Raw genomic sequence first — 21666 nt, 5'->3', positions numbered from 1 at the left:
TTTAATCCATTTTAGAATAAGGCTGTAACGTAACAAAATGTGGAAAAAGGGAAGGGGTCTGAATACTTTCAGAATGCACTGTATTTGAAATCTGATGCTTGTGTCTTTGAAAATGTATTATATGACGCTATGTATTTTTGCAGCCATTCATGGACAGTTTTGTATAAGTCATACAAATAAGCATTGGATATTAAATTCTCCAGGAATCAAATATTTTTTACTGACATTTTAGGGGGACTCACAACTCATAAACAGATCATATTTTCTCTATGTAGAGTAAGATGATGGCAAGGATCTTCAACTAGTAGGCATAAACCACCTGAATATTGGTATTCATTAGATTTTTGAGAAGTTAATTGTTATAACAAGAACATTTTCAAACACCCAGCACTTGGGAAACATAGATTAGGGGTGGCCAACCCTCATGGAGAGCAAGCAACATGTTCTTCCATCCCTATTTTTAAAGACATTGTTCACCCAAATTACAAAATACTAAATGTTTGTGACCTTACCTTGAAATCAGTCTATGGACAAGGAGACTGCAATCTATGATTTGGTTACCAACTGCCATTAGCCATTAATATTAACATTTAAAATGTCCTGTGCAGAGCCTTAGTTTAGTGGTAACACTCCCCAGCACATGCCGCATACAACTTTCCACCTGAGAACAGGGATCAATCCCTGCTTCCAACCTTCCCACGTTTCTAGCATTTGCCTGTCTCCCTATCTCATTTCATCCCTGTCTGAATAAAGTCTCAAACCACCTAAAAAATATGTTTAAACAAATATTAGCATACTTTAGGGATGTAGCTCAGTTGGTAGAGCATGGCGTTTGCAACGCCAGGGTTGTGGGTTTGATTCCCACGGGGGGCCAGTATAAAAAATAATGTATGCACTAACTGTAAGTCGCTCTGGATAAGAGCGTCTGCTAAATGACTAAAATGTAAATGTAAATGTTTACATTTCATCCCTCAAAAATCTCAAAGTAGTCGAATTTTGAATGTTCCTTTAATGTTCAAAGCATCCTGAATACACCTGACCTGTGGTTTTAATTTTTCAATTGTCCACCCTGGTCATAGGCCTAAGCCATGTCAACATAGATAGAATTGCAGGAAATTAGCTTTAAAAAAAGTAAAATCTTTGTCTAAGGGTAGTGCCAGGGGGCAATGAAATTCACATAGCAAATCTCACTTCAAGCTTTCTTCAAAAGTTGGCAGCCCTGGTGCACTAAGTTTTAGAGACTTGAAGCTTTGCCAAAGTAAAAAAAAAAAAAACGTTGTTTAGAAGGGGTGCAAGGTCGAATTGAGTTTGTGCACATTTGCACTTCACAGATGAGGCATTCCCTAATGGAAATATGCAAATAAATGCTGCAACATGCCAATATAGGATCTTTCTAGCTAGTTCTTGGCTTTGCCCATCTCCTTGCTTGTTCTGTCCACTATGCTTCATTTGCTAACTCTGTAAACAACACAGATGAACTATCTTGGGTTAGTTATAAATATCTATGGTATTAGTAAGGAATAATGAATTAGGGGCTATGCAAAATGTGTTCATTTGCCGGTAGAAATGTGTTCAACATCCACTGAAGTAGCTAGAAAGTTTACAAGATAGCTACAGTAGTTGCCTTGGTAACCAAACAAACAGATTTGCCAGTTTAGCTAACCAAACCATCAGTCCTAGCTTGCTATTATGAAAATCGAATTCAACAATGCCAATAATGTTTTCAATTCAACTTTTGCTTTCAAAAGCAGCTCAAACATAGAACATGTAAGAATTAACTATAGCCATTGAAATCTAACATGCGTTATTTAAGCGATGAGGCCCAAGGGGGTGTTGTATATGGCCAATATACCACGGCTAAGGGCTGTTCTTATGCACAACGCAAAGTGGAGTGCCTGGATACAGCCCTTAGCCGTGGTATATTGGCAATATACCACAAACCCCCGAGGTGCCATACTACTATTATAAACTGGTTACCAACGTAATTAGAACAGAAAAAATACATGTTTTGTCATACCCGTGGTATACCACGGCTTTCAGCCAATCAGCATTCAGGGCTCGAACCACCCAGTTTATAAAAGGAAATAATGCACGCATCTAGAATGCCCTTCAAGCCAATCGGAAACAAGTATTCAACAATGACATGGTATAAGTCACTCTACATATTAGGCTAAATGTATCACTGATGTATTTTTCTGCTTTGAACACAAATAGTTTTTCATCTGCTACACGTTTTGTAATGATCATGATAGATATTTACAAGCTATACCTCCACCATCAGTCTCATCCATTCCATTGTCTTATGTCAGATCACGTCACTCCCACGTGACGCTCATCCCATAACAAAATATTATCCATTATACTGACTAGAGACTTTAGTGGCCTCTCTAACAATGAAAATACATGTCTTCAAAAATGGAAGGCAGGAGGAGGACCATTCTAGCCAATGAGAGGGCAGATTCGCGTGTGAAAAGCAGTAATAATGGTTTTCACTAGTTAGCACAGCCACAAAGTCAAAATTGTCTATATCTTAAAAATTCATGAAAAGTAAAATGTGCTCTTAAGTCTTCATTTAATGTTAGGCATAAGGTTAGCAGTGTGGTTAAGGTTACGTTTAAAATCACATTTTAAGAATAGGCAGGGTTTATGACTTTGTGGCTGTGGTAACTAGTCACGACAAGGCACAACTCCGATATAAAGTGTTTTTTCTCAAAGTTGCCAGGATGTCACGTGTCCTACTCATATCAGTACACTGTTAACAACCTAATCATTACGAAACGTATATTAGATCAAATAAGCCACATGTAGCAAATAAGCCATTACATTTTTTGTTTACCAAATCCGACACACTCATTGACCTCCAATAAAAAACTCCCCGCTTGGTGAGCGTTTTTTTTTTTTTACACCACCTGCTGGAAAAGACACGTTTTGGGCCCAGTTATCCCTATCACTTCGCCGCTTCCTCTCTGACTCAACCGATCTGTCTTATAGGATGTGGAATTCATCCTAAAAACGTAGCTTTCCCGAACATCAGCCATTGAACAATGAAAACATAGTGCTTTCGTATGACTCTCTATGAAATAGGCAGAATAGCTAGCTACATTATTACACACGTCGTGATACTGATTTAATAGCTTGCCATTCAATTTACGAGAAAATAAAAACAAAGCTGTGGCTAGGTCCTGCTAAAAATATGTGCAACCACGTTGGTCGCCATGACAGTGATTTCACAGTCTATGCTAACCGAGCTACGGAGCTCCGTTTACGTTCCAAAAATTCAGCCGCACAAAAGTACGTAGAACTACGTGGAGAGCTACGCAAACAAAGCTCCGTCGGACTCATTACGGTAACCCTGCGTAGACTGTGTGGAGCCCTTTAGCCAACTTGTTGCTAGCTAGCTTACTAAGATATAGGGTGTCCAATCAAAAACGCATCTTTTGACCAATTGGTAAAAAATGATGTTAATTGTGTAGATAATCCTCTAAGAAAACCATTGGTTCAAACTCTGTCTCTATCATAATCAGCTCAATGTAGGCCATTGAAAAAAAAGTGGTCTAAATCAGGAAAATTGCGTTGGGTCACCTAGGCTGGATTCAAGAATTATGGCTACGGTCTACTTGACAGGCTCACTTTTGCGTTGAACTCGTAATCTTTCTCCTCGAATCCACAAGATAAAACAATATAGAGGTAAGATGGATATCGATTTTGAGACATGTAGTATTTTCATATTTAAGTAAACGCTTTTCATATTAATTTGAAATTCCTGTTCTTTTTCAAAAAGTTCTCACAAAAACAAGAGTATATCTGTGAAATGTCAACGGAGCACTGAGCATATACCAAGCTTTTCATTTTCAAAGCCATTTACATTTAATTCAGCTCGTGTCATGCTAATTTTGCTTTTTGTGACCCGGCGAAACAACTTTGAAGACGACCACAAAATGTAAAATCCTCAAAAATTGTTACGAGAAACCTGCATCGCTATATCAGTAGAGCTCTGTGCTTATTATCGAATGTATTAGATTACAAACAAATCAGACTTTTTGGATATTATGGTAATGAGAAAGACCCCACTGAACAATTGTCTTGGTCAAATGTATTTTATAACATAAGGAAGTGACAATTGATCAACAAAGTTCGTTTTCATCCACTCTGGGAAGAGTGGATGGACACCCTATAACATAGCTAGCTCTACCTCTACTAAAAAAATAAACAGCTTGCTTAGCTTGACCTGAAGTTGTAGACATGCTGCCCCAAAATTAAGATGGACTGTTCCTCAACCCAAAAAAAATCACAATCCATTACGGATTTACTGTTTTATCTTATATTAATTTGGACGATTTGAGCGTGAAATTTGATATATAAGGCGATGTCACCTAGGTAATATTTTCTAATGTTATGGCAGCCCATTGTAGCCAGACTACTTTCGAGCTATCTCATTTTTGCGAGATACGAGACAGATCAGTGCAGGCGGAATTGATGTGCTATCAGACGTAAAACAATGCATCCATTCCTCAATTGTGTTATATAATACATACGATACACTGAATGCATTTACATTTTAAATTAATGCAAACCCTCTGTAATGTCTGGGATTTAACAAGGATAAATGAGGATATTAAAAAACTCTGTGGAATGTCTCTTTCTCTCCAGTCCCACTGTAGCTATTAGCTAACTGGAAAGCAGACCTGGGCCTGTATTCAGCAACTCAGAACCTTTTAGATCATAATGAAACAGATTATTATGGACAGGGAGGACCTGATCCTAGATCAGCACTATACTCTGAGGCTCTTGACAAATACCGGCCCTGATCTCCACATGAACTCGGTTTTTGGAGACAATGATTGATATCTCTTCTACTCTCTATTACTCTCGGTCACCTCCACTAACAGGCACTGACAACCCTCCACCCCCCCTCGACCCCATCCCTTCCACTTTTATTCCCAGATTGCTTTTCTTCCTCGCAACAGCTGCGGATATCTTTCATAATCTGAACAGAGTAACAGGTTATGCAGACAACACCACCTGCTGAAACTCATTGCAAACTGTTGTTCCCCAGAGACGGAGAACATAGAGGGAACACAAGTCACTATGCAAAACTGAAGCACTGCTCATATCACCAGGAATACAGCCACTTACAGTATAGCATAGTTCCAAAACGCTATATACAGTTGAAGTCGGAAGTTTATGTACACCTTAGCCAAATACACTTAAACTCAGTTTTTCACAATTCCTGACATTTAATCCTAGTAAAAATTCCCTGTCTTAGGTCAGTTAGGATCCCCACTTTATTGGAATGTGAAATGTCAGAATAATAGTAGAGAGAATGATTTATTTCAGCTTTTTATTTATTTAATCACATTCCGAGTTTGTCAGAAGTTTACATACACTCAATTAGTATTTGGTACCATTGCCTTTAAATTGTTTAACTTGGGTCAAACGTTTCGGGTAGCCTTCCACAAGCTTCCCACAATAAGTTGGGTGAATTTTGGCCCATTCCTCCTGACAGAGCTGGTGTAACTGAGTCAGGATTGGAGGCCTCCTTGCTTGCACACACTTTTTCAGTTCTGCCCACACATTTTCTATAGGATTGAGGTCAGGGCTTTATGATGGCCACTCCAATACCTTGACTTTGTTGTCCTTAAGCCATTTTGCCACAACTTTGGAAGTATGCTTGGGGTCATTGTCCATTTGGAAGACCCATTTCCAACCAAGCTTTAACTTCCTGACTGATGTCTTGAGATGTTGCTTCAATATATCCACATAATTTTCCTTCCTCATGATGCCATCTATTTTGTGAAGTGCACCAGACCCTCCTGCAGCAAAGCACCCCCACAGCATGATGCTGCCACCCCCGTGCTTCACAGTTGGGATGGTGTTCTTCGGCTTGCAAGCAACCCCCTTTTTCCTCCAAACATAACGATGGTCATTATGGCCAAACAGTTCTATTTTTGTTTCATCAGACCAGAGGACATTTCTCCAAAAAGTACGATCTTTGTCCCCATGTGCAGTTGCAAACCGTAGTCTGTATTTTTAATGGCGGTTTTGGAGCAGTGGCTTCTTCCTTGCTGAGCGGCCTTTCAGGTTATGTCGATATAGGATTTGTTTTACTGTGGATATAGATACTTTTGTACCTGTTTCCTCCAGCATCTTCACAAGGTCCTTTGCTGTTGTTCTGGGATTGATTTGCACTTTTCGCACCAAAGTACGTTCATCTCTTGGAGACAGAACGCGTCTCCTTCCTGAGCGGTATGACGGCTGCGTGGTCCCATGGTGTTTATACTTGCATACTATTGTTTGTACAGATGAACGTGGTACCTTCAGGCGTTTTGAAATTGCTCCCAAGGATGAACCAGACTTGTGGAGGTCTACACATTTTTTTCTGAGGTCTTGGCTGATTTCTTTTGATTTTCCCATGATGTCAAGCAAAGAGGCACTGAGTTTGAAGGTAGGCCTTGAAATACATCCACAGGTACACCTCCAATTGACTCAAATGATGTCAATTAGCCTATCAGAAGCTTCTAAAGCCATGATGTAATTTTCTGGAATTTTCCAAGCTGTTTAAAGGCACAGTCAACTTTGTGTATGTAAACTTCTGACCCACTGGAATTGTGATACAGTGAATTATAAGTGAAATAATCTGTCTGTAAACAATTGTTGGAAAAATTACTTGTGTCATGCACAAAGTAGATCTCCTAACCGACTTACCAAAACTATAGTTTGTTAACAAGAAATTTGTGGAGTGGTTGAAAAACTAGTTTTAATGACTCCAACCTAAGTGTATGTAAACTTCTGACTTCAACTGTTCCTGGAATGGAAAGTTCATATCCTGTATATTTGACTGTGGTATGTGGTTGTCTCAGCTAGCTATCTTAAGATGAATGCACTTACTGTAAGTCGCTCTGGATAAGAGCATCTTCTCAACTAAAATGTGAAATGTAAATGTTTTACATGCAGATCTCATATTACTGTATTGAGGAATAAAAATAAAACATGTTTATATATATATATATATATATATATATATATATATATATATACAGTGGGGAGAACAAGTATTTGATACACTGCCGATTTTGCAGGTTTTCCTACTTACAAAGCATGTAGAGGTCTGTAATTTGTATCTGTCACACCCTGGCTCGGGGACTCTATATGTTGAGCCAGGGTGTGTGCATTCTATGTGTTCGTTTTCTATGTTGGGTATTCTAGTTGTTCTGTTTCTATGTTTGCCTGTATGACTCCCAATCAGAGGCAACGAGTGTCAGCTGTCGGCTGGTTGTCTCTGATTGGGAGCCATATTTAATCTGTATGTTTTCCTTTGGGTGTTGTGGGTTTTTGTTCCTTTACGGTCAGTGTTAACCGTTGGACTTCACGAGTCGTGTTTTGTTTGGTTTGTTAGTACTTTAATATAATAAAGTCATGTTTCTTTCACATGCTGCGCCTTGGTCTACTTCGCTACTAGACGATCGTGACAGTATCATAGGTACACTTCAACTGTGAGAGACGGAATCTAAAACAAAAATCCAGAAAATCACATTGTATGATTTTTAAGTAATTAATTTGCATTTTATTGCATGACATAAGTATTTGATCACCTACCAACCAGTAAGAATTTCGGCTCTCACAGACCTGTTAGTTTTTCTTTAAGAAGCCCTCCTGTTCTCCACTCATTACCTGTATTAACTGCACCTGTTTGAACTTGTTATCTGTATAAAAGACACCTGTCCACACACTCAATCAAACAGACTCCAACCTCTCCACAATGGCCAAGACCAGAGAGCTGTGTAAGGACATCAGGGATGAAATTGTAGACCTGCACAAGGCTGGGATAGGCTACAGGACAATAGGCAAGCAGCTTGGTGAGAAGGCAACAACTGTTGGCGCAATTATTAAAAAATGGAAGAAGTTCAAGATGACGGTCAATCACCCTCGGTCTGGGGCTCCATGCAAGATGTCACCTCGTGGGGCATCAATGATCATGAGGAAGGTGAGGGATCAGCCCAGAACTACACGGCAGGACCTGGTCAATGACCTGAAGAGAGCTGGGACCACAGTCTCAAAGAAAACCATTAGTAACACACTACGCCGTCATGGATTAAAATCCTGCAGTGCACGCAAGGTCCCCCTGCTCAAGCCAGCGCATGTCCAGGCCCGTCTGAAGTTTGCCAATGACCATCTGGATGATCCAGAGGAGGAATGGGAGAAGGTCATGTGGTCTGATGAGACAAAAATAGAGCTTTTTGGTCTAAACTCCACTCGCCGTGTTTGGAGGAAGAAGAAGGATGAGTACAACCCCAAGATCACCACCCCAACCGTGAAGCATGGAGGTGGAAACATCATGCTTTGGGGATGCTTTTCTGCAAAGGGTACAGGACGACTGCACCATATTGAGGGGAGGATGGATGGGGCCATGTATCGCGAGATCTTGGCCAACAACCTCCTTCCCTCAGTAAGAGCATTGAAGATTGGTCGTGGCTGGGTCTTCCAGCATGACAACGACCGAAACACACAGCCAGGGCAACTAAGGAGTGGCTCCGTAAGAAGCATCTCAAGGTCCTTGAGTGGCCTAGCCAGTCTCCAGACCTGAACCCAATAGAAAATCTTTGGAGGGAGCTGAAAGTCTGTATTGCTCAGTGACAGCCCCAAAACCTGAAGGATCTGGAGAAGGTATGGAGGAGTGGGCCAAAATCCCTGCTGCAGTGTGTGCAAACCTGGTCAAGACCTACAGGAAACGTATGATCTCTGTAATTGCAAACAAAGGTTTCTGTACCAAATATTAAGTTCTGATTTTCTGATGTATCAAATACGTATGTCATGCAATAAAATGCAAATTAATTACTTAAAAATCATACAATGTGATTTTCTGGATTTTTGTTTTAGATTCCATCACTCACAGTTGAAGTGTACCTATGATAAAAATTACAGACCTCTACATGCTTTGTAAGTAGGAAAATCTGCAAAATCGGCAGTGTATCAAATACTTGTTCTCCCCACTGTATATATATATATGTCACAAATGTATCATTTGTACATTTCTTTATTAAAACTGTAGTTATTTGTTACATTTGACTGTGTAAAACCTAGCAGTATACTTATTTCTCTGAGAGTGAGGTGGATATACAGTATAGCGTTTTGCAAAAAAACTTGATTATTTGTCTCTAAAATGAAACCATCCAGCAATAGATTTTAAACAAATACATGTCTCATTGAACAACCCCATGCCATGATTCGATATTGAAAAAAACACAGCAATACCTTTAATAATTTCTTTAAAAAATAAAAGCTAATTTACTAACATTTCAGAAAATTGATATATAGCATTTTGGAATTAAACTCTTCATATACACTCTGGATATAATGTGAAGTCACAACAACATCTCACGGTTCCCATTTTGACTTCAGATTCAGACATTTATCCACGTTTCTCCAAACATCACATTTTGAATAGTTTTTAAGTTAAGGGCTAAGGTTTGGGATAGTCTACCACTGAGATTGAACATGACCTTCAGATCCAGATTCATGGGATTATGCCCATCTGCCTCCCCTGTCCACAACACCCTAACAAAACACAAGCCTACTTAATGGGAATAGCGCTCACTGTTGCCCCTAGTGGCCGGTTTTGAAGGCATTTCCAGATGTTCTCAGGACATGGACAGGCATCCAATTAAGAAGTCAATCTTGAACGATCTTGCAGCAAGTCAAGCAACATCTTTTTGAGTGCGAACCCATTACACATTCTTGGAAGTCAAGCATTCCCCAATATGATAAAGTCAATTATACTGTTGCATGCTTCATATGCTGTAAATATTCATACATTTACATTACATTTACATTTTAGTCATTTAGCAGACGCTCTTATCCAGAGCGACTTACAGGAGCAATTAGGGTTAAGTGCCTTGCTCAAGGGCACATTAACGTCATTTAGCAGACGCTCTTAGCCAGAGCGACTCACAAATTGGTGCGTTCACCCTATAGCCAGTGGGATAACCACTTTACAATTTGGGGGGTTAGAAGGATTACTTTATCCTATCCCAGGTATTCCTTAAAGAGGTGGGGTTTCAAATGTCTCCGGAAGGTGGTGAGTGACTCCGCTGTCCTGGCGTCGTGAGGGAGCTTGTTCCACCATTGGGGTGCCAGAGCAGCGAACAGTTTTGACTGGGCTGAGCGGGAGCTATGCTTCCGCAGAGGAAGGGGAGCCAGCAGGCCAGAGGTGGATGAACGCAATGCCCTCGTTTGGGTGTAGGGACTGATCAGAGCCTGAAGGTACAGAGGTGCCGTTCCCCTCACTGCTCCATAGGCAAGCACCATGGTCTTGTAGCGGATGCGAGCTTCAACTGGAAGCCAGTGGAGTGTGCGGAGGAGGGGGGTGACGTGAGAGAACTTGGGAAGGTTGAACACCAAAAGGGCTGCGGCATTCTGGATGAGTTGTAGGGGTTTAATGGCACAGGCAGGGAGGCCAGCCAACAGCGAGTTGCAGTAATCCAGACGGGAGATGACAAGTGCCTGGATTAGGACCTGTGCCGCTTCCTGTGTAAGGCAGGGTCGTACTCTCCGAATGTTGTAGAGCATGAACCTGCAGGAGCGGGTCACCGCCTTGATGTTGGCGGAGAACGACAGGGTGTTGTCCAGGGTCACGCCTAGGCTCTTCGCACTCTGGGAGGAGGACACAGCGGAGTTGTCAACCGTGATGGCGAGATCACGGAACGGGCAGTCCTTCCCCGGGAGGAAGAGCAGCTCCGTCTTGCCAGGGTTCAGCTTGAGGTGGTGATCCGTCATCCATACTGATATGTCTGCCAGACATGCAGAGATGCGATTCGCCACCTGGTTATCAGAAGGGGGAAAGGAGAAGATTAGTTGTGTATCATCAGCGTAGCAATGATAGGAAAGGCCATGTGAGGATATGACAGAGCCAAGTGACTTGGTGTATAGGGAGAAAAGGAGAGGGCCTAGAACTGAGCCCTGGGGGACACCAGTGGTGAGAGCACGTGGTGCGGAGACAGCTTCTCGCCACGCCACTTGGTAGGAGCGACCGGTCAGGTAGGACGCAATCCAGGAGTGAGCCGCGCCGGAGATGCCCAGCTCGGAGAGGGTGGAGAGGAGGATCTGATGGTTCACAGTATCAAAGGCAGCAGACAGGTCTAGAAGGACAAGAGCAGAGGAGAGAGAGTTAGCTTTAGCAGTGCGGAGAGTCTCCGTGACACAGAGAAGAGCAGTCTCAGTTGAATGACCAGTCCTGAAACCTGATTGGTTTGGATCAAGAAGGTCATTCTGAGAGAGATAGCAAGAGAGTTGGCTAAAGACGGCACGCTCAATAGTTTTGGAAAGAAAAGAAAGAAGGGATACTGGTCTGTAGTTGTTGACATCAGTGGGGTCGAGTGTTGGTTTTTTGAGAAGGGGAGCAACTCTCGCTCTCTTGAAGACGGAAGGGACATGGCCAGCGGTCAAGGATGAGTTGATCAGCGAGGTGAGGTAGGGGAGAAGGTCACCGGAGATGGTCTGGAGAAGGGAGGAGGGGATGGGGTCAAGCGGGCAGGTTGTTGGGCGGCCTGCAGTCACAAGTCGCAGGATTTTATCTGGAGAGAGAGGGGAGAATGAAGTCAAAGCATAGGGTAGGGCAGTGTGAGCAGGACCAGCAGTGTCATTAGACTTAACAAACGAGGATCGGATGTCGTCAACCTTCTTTTCAAAGTGGTTGACGAAGTCATCCACAGAGAGAGAGGAGGGGGGATTCAGGAGGGAGGAAAATGTGGCAAAGAGCTTCCTAGGGTTAGAGGCAGATGCTTGGAATTTAGAGTGGTAGAAGGTGGCCTTAGCAGCAGAAACAGATGAAGAAAATGTAGAGAGGAGGGAGTGAAAAGATGCCAGGTCGGCAGGGAGTTTAGTTTTCTTCCATTTCCGCTCCGCTGCCCGGAGCTCTGTTCTGTGAGCTCGCAATGAGTCATCAAGCCACGGAGCTGGAGGGGGAGGACCGAGCCGGCCGGGAGGATAGGGGACACAGAGAGTCAAAGGATGCAGAAAGGGAGGAGAGGAGGGTTGAGGAGGCAGAATCAGGAGATTGGAGGGAGAAGGATTGAGCAGAGGGAAGAGATGATAGGATGGAAGAGGAGAGAGTAGTGGGAGAGAGAGAGCGAAGGTTGCGGCGGCGCATTACCATCTGTGTAGGGGCAGAGTGAGTAGTGTGGGAGGAGAGCGAGAGAGAAAAGGAAACAAAGTAGTGGTCGGAGACATGGAGGGGAGTTGCAGTGAGATTAGTAGAGGAGCAGCATCTAGTGAAGATGAGGTCAAGCGTATTGCCTGCCTTGTGAGTAGGGGGGACGGTGAGAGGGTGAGGTCAAAAGAGGAGAGGAGTGGAAAGAAGGAGGCAGAGAGAAATGAGTCAAATGTGGACATAGGGAGGTTGAAATCCCCCAAAACTGTGAGGGGTGAGCCATCCTCAGGGAAGGAACTTATCAAGGCGTCAAGCTCATTGATGAACTCTCCAAGGGAACCTGGAGGGCGATAGATGACAAGGATATTAAGCTTAAATGGGCTAGTGACTGTGACAGCATGGAATTCAAATGAGGAGATAGACAGATGGGTTAGGGGAAAAACTGAGAATGTCCACTTGGGAGAGATGAGGATTCCTGTACCACCACCCCTCTGACCAGATGCTCTCGGGGTATGCGAGAACACATGGTCAGACGAGGAGAGAGCAGTAGGAGTAGCAGTGTTTTCAGTGGTGATCCATGTTTCCGTCAGCGCCAGGAAGTCGAGGGACTGGAGGTTGGCATAGGCTGGGATGAAGTCAGCTTTGTTGGCAGCAGAACGGCAGTTCCAGAGGCTGCCTGCGACCTGGAACTCCACGTGGGTGGTGCGTGCAGGGACCACCAGGTTAGAGAGGCAGCAGCCACGCGGTGTGGTGCGTTTGTGTAGCCTGTGCAGAGAGGAGAGAACAGGGATAGGCAGAGGCATAGTTGACAGGCTGTAGCAAATGGCTACAAAAATGCAGAGGAGATCGGAATGAAATGAGCTAAGCATCTGGGAGAGGAGAGAGCAGGGCCTCCCTCACCAAAAACTTCTACCTCAGAAACTAAAATTGTTTCACTGAACCACCCGAACAAAAACTCTCCCAACTTCCACCTTTAGAAATCAGAATTGTTGTGAACCACAGCGGTTCAATGTTTAAAGGAATAGACTCAACCCACTTTATTCAGCTAGCTAACTATGACACCATAGCTAACTAGCAAGCTAGCATCCAATAACAATAACACACCGTTTAGCACCAACACTTGGTCACAACAAACCACCAATAGTGTGATAACACACTAAACAGATCATTCATGTCTGTGTCAAGTTCCTTTCATGACGCAGCAATGATTAGACGTTGGCTAGCTAGGACAAGTATATTGTATTTAGCTACTACCGTACAGTTAGCTGGTCGTGTTGGGTAGCTAGCAATGGCCACTGTGTTGACTTTGTTTGAAGAACGGCTAGCTAGCTAGATTCGTGCTACACCCGGCACACAATGGCTACTGTGTTGACTCTGACTCTGTTCGAAAAACAGCTAGTTAGCTCGCTTCGTGCTACAGCCGGCACGGCCGAAGACACTGCCAAGACACAGTAACTACCCACAACAACCCACGATGCCTAGCTATGACGCCGTAGCTAACTAGCAAGCTAGCATCCATTAACACACAATTTAGCACCAATACTTGGTTACAACAAACTGCCAAGAGTGTGTTAGCACACTAAACAGATAATTCATGTCCGTGTCTAGTTCCTTTCATAACGCATAACGCAGCAAAAAAATTAAACGTTGGCTAGCAGCACATTAACATTGGAAACAGCTCTCCAGCGTTGCTAATCGTTACCAGTAGCTACCCGCTAGCTAGCTAGCCTCGTGCTTCGATACTAACCTACAATTACCTACGGAAACCTACAATAACAACAATACTAACCTATAATAAATACGATACCTAACTACAGCTAACTACCTACCTACGATCTAATACATGGTTAAGCTTTACTCAACACCATATGAGAAGCTTACCTCCTGCTTACCTCCAGCTAGAGAAAAACACAACCTCTCCCGACAACCTCTCCGCCTGGTTCTCCAAGATCAATATGAGTGTTGAGGCTGTATGTTTGCAAGTTTAACATGCAGTACCAGTCAAAGGTTTGGACACACCTACTCATGTAAGCTTCTGTATTTATTTTCTTAGTCAACCTTGTGTTTTTGAACGTAGCCCTGTTTCTTTGTGTTCTTAAACGTAGCCCTGTCTTTCATTTTTGTTAATTGATTTCACCTGTGTTTGTTACTCACCTGGTCTCATTAGCTCCTTATTTAGTTCAGTTCATTCTTTTTGTGCGTTGTGAGGTATCGTTTGTTTTGACTCTACTAAGCCTTTTTCTAGCTCGTCTGTGAGAACCAGTTATAGCCTTCAGTCCTAGTTTTTGATTCTCCTGCCTGTTTGCCTACCTGTGTATGACAATTTCCTGCCTGTGACCACGATTCCTGCCTTTTGCGAAGGCGAAATAAACACCTGCCGCGCTCTGCGTGTGAATCTACACCTTTTTCTCCCTGAGTATTCATTACAATTCAAAGGTTTTTCTTTATTTTTACTATTTTCTACATTGTAGAATAATAGTGAAGACATCACACCTATGAAATAACACATATGAAATCATGTAGTAACCAAAAAAGTGTTAAACAAATCAAAATATTTTATATTTGAGATTCTTCAAAGTAGCCACCCATTGCCTTGATGACAGCTTTGCACACTCTTGGCATTCTCTCAACCAGCTTCATGAGGTAGTCACCTGGAATTCATTTCAATTAACAGGTGTGCCTTCTTAAAAGTTAATTTGTGGAATTTCTTTCCTTCTTAATGCGTTTGAGCAAATCAATTGTGTTGTGACAAGGTAGGGGTGGTATACAGAAGATAGCCCTGTTTGGTAAAAGACCAAGTCCATATTATGGCAAGAACAGCTCAAATAATCAAAGAGAAACAACAGTCCATCATTACGTTAAGACATGAAGGTCAGTCAATACGGATAATTTCAAGAACTTTGAACGTTTCTTCAAGTGCAGTCGCAAAAACCATCAAGCACTATGATGAAACTGGCTCTCATGAGGACCGCCACAGGAAAGAAAGACCCAGAGTTACCTCTGCTGCAGAGGATAAGTTCATTAGAGTTAACTGCACCTCAGAAATTGCAGCCCAAATAAATGCTTCACAGAGTTCAAGTAACAGACACATCTCAACATCAACTGTTCAGAGGAGACTGCGTGAATCAGGCCTTCATAGTTGAATTGCTGCAAAGAAACCACAACTAAAGGACACCAATAAGGACTTGCTTGGGCCAAGAAACATGAGCAATGGACAGTAGACCGGTGGAAATCTGTGTTTTGGTCTGATGAGTCCAAATTTGAGATTTCTGGTTCCAACCGCCGTGTCTTTGTGAGACGCAGAGTAGGTGAACGGATGATCTCCGCATGTGTGGTTCCCACCGTGAAGCATGGAGGAGGAGGTGTGATGGTGTGGGGGTGCTTTGCTGTTGACCCTGTGATTTATTTAGAATTCAAGGCACACTTAACCAGCATGGCTACCACAGCATTCTGCAGCGATACGCCATCCTATCTGGTTTGCGCTTAGTGGGACTATCATTTGTTTTTCAACAGGACAATGACCCAAAACACACCTCCAGGCTGTGTACACTCTAAAAATTAGGGGTTCAACAAGGGTTCTTCTAAGATCCTCTAAAAGTTCTTCAAAGAACCTTAGGGTCATCGAGGAACCTCCTTAGTTGGTGGGGGTTTTCGCAGGAACCGAACTGCCCAACTGAAACATTTGGATTTGAATTTGAAAGGACTGCAGGTGCAGGCACTTAACTGAAAAATGTAAATATCTCCTCAATTTAAGGTATGGTTTGTCCCTTATATGATCTAAATCGATATTGTTTTATGATACCATCTATCTTTTCATATTTGTGTAAATCTTTCTACAACAGAAAATGGACACAATTCAATGGATATCAATCAACAAAGAGGTAAGAATATGTATGCTATAAGAATATGTTGAAGGCTAGCTGTATTGGGTGCAGATGACTGAACTGCTCACTTTTGTGTCTGTGTCTGCAGGTATACAGATGAGGAGGCATACAAAGGTATGTCAATTGGTATTGGTATGTTATGCAGATCACATGTACCATCCTCTTCCCTTACCTCTTCAAATAAAATCCCATAGGCCTCTACATTATGGACAAGGTACACGCCAGAGGATATACGCATTGGACTTGGGGCTCTGCTGGGAGTTTACCTCATATTTTGATTTAGTATTTCTGTTTTGCCACTAAAATCATAATAAACACGGACAACTAAAATATTGTGTTATTGTTATGCGTATTATTAATAATAATAATAATAATAATAATAATAATGGGGGGGAGTTGTTAAAAAATTAACCCCAAAAGGTTTTTCAAAAGGTTCTTCGAGGATCCATTAAAATGAGTTATTTGAAGAATTTATAGGGGTTCCCCCACAGTTTCAATTTGAAGAACCCCTAAAGCAGGGTTCTTCAATCCTGGTCCTGGAGGGCCGAAACACCTCTGTTTTTCATCCTCTCCTTCTAATCAGGGGCTAATTCAGACCTGGGAAAACCAGGTGAGTGCAATTAACTACCAGGTAGAAATAAAAAACAGAAGTGTTTCGGCCCTCCAGGACCAGGATTGAAGAACCCTGCCCTAAAGGATACTCCAGGAACCTTTTCTTTTTAGAGTGTAAGGGCTATTTGACCAAGAAGGGAGTGATGGAGTGCTGCATCAGATGACCTGGCCTCCACAATCACCCAACCTCAACCAAATTGAGATGGTTTGGGATGAGTCTGACCGCAGAGTGAAGAAAAAGCAGCCAACAAGTGCTCAGCATATGTGGGAACTCCTTCAAGACTGTTGGAAAAGCATTCTTCATGAAGCTGGTTGTGCAAAGCTGTCATGAACGCAAAGGGTGGCTACTTTGAAGAATCTCAAATCTCAAATATATTTTTATTTGTTTAACACTTTTTTGGTTACTACATGATTCCATATGTGTTAGGTCCCATGTAGCTCAGTTGGTAGATCATGGCGCTTGCAACGCCAGGGTTGTGGGTTCGATTCCCACAGGGGGCCAGTATGAAAAAATGTATGCACTCACTAACTGTAAGTCGCTCTGTATAAGACTAAAATGTTATTTCATAGTTTTGATGTCTTCACTATTATTCTACAATGTAGAAAATAGTAAAAAATTAAGAAAAACCCTTGAATGAGTAGGTGTGTCCAAACATTTGACTGGTACTGTATATTCATTGAATATTTGATATAAATAATTGTATTTTTTATATCAATATTTAGAATTTTCGATATCAATATTTTGAATTTGTGTATATATATATTTTTAGATATTAATCATTCGAATTATTTGACGTGTATGGAAAGCCGTTTTAACATATATTTATTGATTTATTGATATCGATAATCCATTTTTTATATAAAAAAATACTATTATTGATATAAAACATTATTTGAATGTACAGTATGTTAACACGGCTTTCCATACACGTCTTTATAGTACAAATGATCACATTCTAAAAACAGCACAGAGGCTGGGGCTGGCTAACACCAACAAAACACTTGTAACAGCTAACTGGGCCGAACCTGTATGTCAGTGCACTTTTAATGTGCCTACAATAGCATAATGTGTTTGAAGCAATAATTCAAGCCTCTCGAGGCCAGACAGCAGCCACCAATGCCTTCATTATACCCAGGTAGAAGAAGAAGAAGAAGAAGAAGAAGAAGAAGAAGAAGATTCTTTATCTTATGTTTGTTGTGTAGTAAATATTTCAGCTTTTATTTTCATTGTTTTTAATTTGTTTTTTCCTGTAAAGCACATTGCGTTGCATTCCATGTCTGAAATGTGCTGTATGAATAAAGCTTGATTTGATTTGATTTGAAGAATAATCTTTATCTTATGTTTGTTGTGTAGTAAATATTTCAGCTTTTATTTTCATTGTTTTTTATTAGTTTTTTCCTGTAAAGCACATTGTGTTGCATTCCATGTCTGAAATGTGCTGTATGAATAAAGCTTGATTTGAAGAAGAAGAAGAAAAAGAAGAAGAAGAAGAAGAAGAAGAAGAAGAAGAAGAAGAAGAGGAAGAAAAGCAAACTGCAGCATTCAGTCGTTTTATAATGACTATGGGGTGACACAGGTCACCTTGTATGTATTCTTCCCCTCATTAAGATGAATAGGCTACTTAGATTATTTTCTGTGTAAAGACCAAGCCATTAGCTTTGGCTGGACAACGTCTGCTCTGTGCTGTGAGCTAGAGATTTTTAATTGCTATATTTTCAGACAGAGCTAAACTTAGGCTAGACATCCTTATACTGTCTTGACTAGGTCTGCACTTTTAGTAGAGAACATGCTACATAGGCCTAACCGAATAAATTAGTGTCCATGTTTATTGAGCCACTATATTACCCTATTGTGTTCTTATTACTGTGTAATTATTATTGTACAGCATATCAAGCAATGATTATGATATTTGCTACCCTGTGGAAGAATAGATACATAGTAAAATGTTCATTAGCAGGAATAAGAAGACTGTAAACTGTTACCCTCCTCTGTCCTATTGTTTCTGTCCAATTCAGACTGTGTTAGGCTATTTCAAAAATAATTTGCATAAAACATCTACTTGTTTCCATGTGGATTCACTCTAACCACACAGACATCAGAATCAAAGCAAGTCAATGACACAGCTAGCATTGGCATTGTGGTGCAAGGGAGTCTGCTATTGCATGGCTATTTATTGTCACGATCGTCTGAGGAAACGGACCAATACGCAGCGCGTGGAGTGAACATGATGACTTTATTTAAATAAAAGCAACCACGAAAACAACAAACAAATGACGAATGTGAAGTCCTACGGTACACTGACCAAAAGGAACAAAAACCCACAAAACCAACAAGAAAACATACAGATAAATATGGCTCCCAATCAGAGATAACGAGCCGACAGCTGACACTCGTTACCTCCGATTGGGAGTCATAGACCAAACCTAGAAATGAACCCAACAGAAAGGCAAACCTAGAAATACACACAACAGAACTACCAACATCGAAATACACCCAAATACCCAACAAAACAAAATACACCCTGGCTCAAAATCAAAGTCCATGGAGCCAGAGTGTCACAGTACCCCCCCCTAAAGGTGCGAACCCCGGGCGCACCAGCATACAGTCTAGGGGAGGGTCTGGGTGGGCGTCTGTCCATGGTGGCGGCTCTGGCCCAGGTCGTGGTCCCCACCCCACCTTAGTCACTATCCGCTTCCGTAGCCCCCTCCACATGACCACCCCCCAACTAAACCCCACTGGATTAAGGGGCGGCACCGGACTAAGGGGCAGCACCGGACTAAGGGGCAGCACCGGACTAAGGGGCAGCACCTGACTAAGGGGCAGCACCGGCCTGAGGGGCAGCACCGGACTGAATGGCGGATCCTGGCTGGCTGGCTCTGGCGGATCCTGGCTGGACGGCTCTGGCGGATCCTGGCTGGACGGCTCTGGCGGATCCTGGCTGGCGGAAGGCTCTGGCTGATCCTGTCTGGCGGAAGGCTCTGGCTGATCCTGTCTGGCGGAAGGCTCTGGCTGATCCTGTCTGGCGGAAGGCTCTGGCTGCTCCTGTCTGGCGGAGAGCTCTAGCGGTCCCGGTCTGGCGGACGGCTCTGAAGGCTCATGGCAGACGGGCGGCTTTGCAGGCTCAGTACAGACGGGCAGTTCCTGCGGCGCTTGGCAGACGGACAGTTCAGACGGCGTTGGGCAGACGGACAGTTCAGACGGCGTTGGGCAGACGGACAGTTCAGGCCCCGTTGGGCAGACGGCAGACTCTGGCCGTCTGAGGCGCATCGTAGGCCTGGTGCGTGGTGCCGGAACAGGAGGTACCGGGCTGAGGACACGCATCTCAGGGCTATTGCGGGGAGAAGCAACAGGGCATGCTGGACCCTGGGGACGCACCGTAGGCCTGATGCGTGGTGCCGGAACTGGAGGTACCGGGCTGAGGACACGCATCTCAGGGCTAGTGCGGAGAGAAGCAACAGGGCATGCTGGACCCTGGGAACGCACATAACGCCTAGTGCGGAGAGCCGGAACAGGGCATGCTGGACCCTGGGGACTCACATAACGCCTAGTGCGGAGAGCCGGAACAGGGCATGCTGGACCCTGGGGACGCACATAAGGCCTAGTGCGGAGAGCCGGAACAGGGCATGCTGGACCCTGGGGACTCACATAACGCCTAGTGCGGAGAGCCGGAACAGGGCATGCTGGACCCTGGGGACTCACATAACGCCTAGTGCGGAGAGAAGCAACAGGACGCACAGGACTCGGGGAACACACAGGAGGCTTGGTGCGTGGTGTAGGCACTGGTGGTACTGGGCTGGAGCGAGGAGGTGGTACCGGAAATACCGGACCGTGCAGGCGTACTGGCTCCCTTGAGCACTGAGCCTGCCCAACCTTCCCTGGGTTGATGCTCCCGTCGCCCGACCAGTACGGGGAGGTGTAATAACCCGCACCGGCCTATGTGGGCGAACCGGGAACACCATGCGCAAGGCTGGTGCCATGTACGCCCGGCCCGAGGAGACGCACTGGTGACCAGCTGCGTGGGACCGGCTTCATGACATCCGGCTCAACACTCAATCTAGCCCGGCCGATACGTGGAGCTGGACTGTACCGAACCGGGCTATGCCTGCGTACAGGAGACACCATGCGCTCAACTGCGTAACACGGTGTCTGCCCGTACTCTCGCTCTCCACGGTCAGTCCAGGGAGTATGCGCAGGTCTCCTACCTGACTTCGCCACACTCCCTCTTAGCCCCCCAAGAAATTCTTGGGTAGTACCCACAGGCTTCCAGTCTTGCCTCCGTGCTGCCTCCTCATATCGCCGCCTCTCGGCTTTAGCTGCCTCCAGCTCTTCACGAGGACGGCGATATTCTCCCGGTTGTGCCCAAGGCCCCTTACCATCCAGAATCTCCTCCCATGTCCATGAATCCTTTATGGGTGGATATAAATCCTGTGTAGGTGGATCCTGTTGCCGCTTGACACGCCGCTTGGTCCTTTTATGGTGGGTTTTTCTGTCACGATCGTCTGAGGAAACGGACCAATACGCAGCGCGTGGAGTGAACATGATGACTTTATTTAAATAAAAGCAACCACGAAAACAACAAACAAATGACGAATGTGAAGTCCTACGGTACACTGACCAAAAGGAACAAAAACCCACAAAACCAACAAGAAAACATACAGATAAATATGGCTCCCAATCAGAGATAACGAGCCGACAGCTGACACTCGTTACCTCCGATTGGGAGTCATAGACCAAACCTAGAAATGAACCCAACAGAAAGGCAAACCTAGAAATACACACAACAGAACTACCAACATCGAAATACACCCAAATACCCAACAAAACAAAATACACCCTGGCTCAAAATCAAAGTCCATGGAGCCAGAGTGTCACATTTATGGCCTGGCCCCAGCTAGATCAGTGACAAGGAACAATTAGAAAATGCCGTTTGAATAATCCCTTTAATTGTGAGAAATCCCTTTAACCCTCACACTCACACACGATTAGTTTTCAATTTTAAGTTTCATATTGCATGTCACTCAAAA

The sequence above is a fragment of the Coregonus clupeaformis genome, chromosome 4 (genome assembly GCF_020615455.1).
Source record: "Coregonus clupeaformis isolate EN_2021a chromosome 4, ASM2061545v1, whole genome shotgun sequence".
Taxonomy (NCBI): domain Eukaryota; kingdom Metazoa; phylum Chordata; class Actinopteri; order Salmoniformes; family Salmonidae; genus Coregonus; species Coregonus clupeaformis.
The sequence above is the reverse complement of the archived record's forward strand: the minus strand, read 5'-3'. Positions refer to the sequence as shown.